The 2,396-nt window shown below is 37.5% G+C and overlaps 1 pseudogene; it reads right to left on the bottom strand.

Moving 5' to 3' along the window:
• Positions 1 to 594, bottom strand: part of LOC107291790 — a 950-nt pseudogene extending 356 nt beyond the window's left edge.
• Positions 595 to 2,396: the final 1,802 nt, after the last annotated feature.

The following is a 2,396-nucleotide window of genomic DNA, read 5'->3' as shown; positions in this document are numbered from 1 at the left end:
GAGTCCCACAAATTCAATTACAGTTGTGTCAGCACAAGCCAACTTCAGAACTGGACCAACGTCACAAAAGAAATGATCAATCTTATTGTGCCCACAATAGGGGTATGTCCACACCACGACCGACTGAGGAAATATGAGTCCAAACCCACCAATCCATGCCAGCAAAGACAGATTGAGACAGAGTCCACTAGTCATAATGATTTGATAATGCAAAGGTTTGCAGATGGCCACATAGCGGTCAAAAGACATGATCGTGAGGGTAATGAATTCCACAGCTCCCATTGTGAAGACCACGAATCCTTGGATCATGCAGCAGGCAAAGCAGATGGTGTTTTTGCCAGAGAAGCTATTGACCAACATCTTTGGTATCTCTGATGTTGTGGAAGAAATCTCAGCTATGGAGAAGTTAAGTAGGAAGAAATACATTGGAGTATGGAGCTTAGGTTCCATGGAAATCACTGTGATGATTAAGGCATGTCCCATAAGTGACAGAAGGTACATCAAAAGCAGGAGAGTATAAAATCCCAGGTCCACTTTGTGTAATTCAGAAAATCCCAGAAGAATAAATTCATTGAAAAATGTAGCATTTGACATTGCCTTCTTCTTTTCTAAAATGATACAATAATTTATTATCATTTGTGGTGTAAGAAAGAAACAAGGCATATAATGAGATCTGAGCAAAGGTTAATTGCATCAATGGCTGAAGTGAATTGCTATGCAGGGTTGCTGAACTGTTTAATATTTTTTACGCACACAACTGTTGATTAATTAGTGGTTTCAGAAATGTCACCGCCACTCTCAGAGAATCTGTGTCTATTTGATTCAGGATGTGAGTTGAAGCAGGAAATTCATTTTTCCTCATAAAATGTTATCGCCATTTTTTCTCACTGAAGTATTGCACACAGTTCAGGGTTTGTTTAGTTCTTTCTGAAATCTAATATGGGAAAAAATAAAACTGACACAATCTTCCTTCTTTAATTTAATATTTTTGAAGGACAGCCTATAATGTTGACCTTTTTCTTTTTTTTAATTGAGAGTATTAAACTTTGTGGACAAACACTTTGATAACTTCACGGTGGTGTGTAATATTATCGAGTGCCTTCACAAAGTGATTTAAAAAATGTACTGTCTATTCATGCAACCTCTCACCTCCACACACACACACACACAAATATACACACACAGAGAATTAATTTACATTAATGCAGGAAAAAACTGAAAAGATGTAGGAATGGTGAGGAATATTTGTAGACAGGAAGCAGTTGTAATTTGAAAGAATTTCTTTTTTATTCCTCTACAAAAGAATTGTATTTCATAATTTGTATCTCTGGAATTTGTATCTGTTTTTAGCCCTCTCTGATCAGTTACTCCAAGGTAAGAACTGTACTCTCCTGCTTTTCAGTTAGTAAAAAGGCTTTAAAGCTGGGTGAGAAAGCTTACAACCAATTAATTCATGGAAGTAGATGTCTTGTCCATTTTCCTACCTGACCTTAATCTTAATCTTTCTATTTACTCTTTCAACACCAGCCCATTATTAATGTCCTTGCAGAGTCAGCCAGCAACAATCCAAATTTATCTCAACTTGTCTATGAAGAATTTTAAATTTGCACCTATTTGTGCTTGCACTGGGGTCAGATATGCAGAACCTGTCATGGTACTTTCAACTGGAGTTCCACATCTTGTAGGAACCCTTCCCATACAAACCCATGAACTGCCTTTGCAGTGTTTCCACTGGCCCAAAGCTAGCACAGGCAAATCCAAATAAATTAAAAATTAAAATGGCCAAATTAAAATTCCCTCAAATGTTATCTTCTAACAAACTGGGTTCAAGATTGGATAGGAAAAGCAAAGCAGAAAAAAACAACAACCCATAAGCCTGCAAAGTGTTGAGCACATTGCAAATGATTGATTGTCTCCTCTCTCACCCTGAAAATTTGAGTCATGATGCCAAACTGTCCTGGATAAATCCAGTCTCATTTAGAAATACCAAACTACTTTGAAGATACAGCATATGCAGTATTTAATAAGCAAGCAAACTACAGAGTATACTAAGCTTTCAGCAAAACATTGGCTGGTAGTCAGCCATAGAAGTCATCCATCCATCCATCCATCCATAACTGAGGCTTTGGGAAGGACAATCAACAAGGTTCTAGTCTAGTAGCCATAATCTAGTTCAAACACCAGCCCAATGCCAGTCTCTTAAAATTGTTAGAAAGAAGCTACATTCCTCCTCCTCCTCCTCCTCCTCCTCCTCCTCCTCCTTCTTCTTCTTCTTCTTCTTCTTCTTCTTCTTCTTCTTCTTCTTCTTCTTCTTCTTCTTCTTCTTCTTCTTCTTCTTCTTCTTCTTCTTCTTCTTCTTTCAGGATGAAAAATCACTAATGGACTTGCAAATTCTT

This window comes from Protobothrops mucrosquamatus, unplaced genomic scaffold (assembly GCF_001527695.2).
Source record: "Protobothrops mucrosquamatus isolate PMUCROS unplaced genomic scaffold, P.Mucros_1.0 scaffold1188, whole genome shotgun sequence".
NCBI classification, from domain to species: domain Eukaryota; kingdom Metazoa; phylum Chordata; class Lepidosauria; order Squamata; family Viperidae; genus Protobothrops; species Protobothrops mucrosquamatus.
The sequence above is the reverse complement of the archived record's forward strand: the minus strand, read 5'-3'. Positions and strand labels throughout refer to the sequence as shown.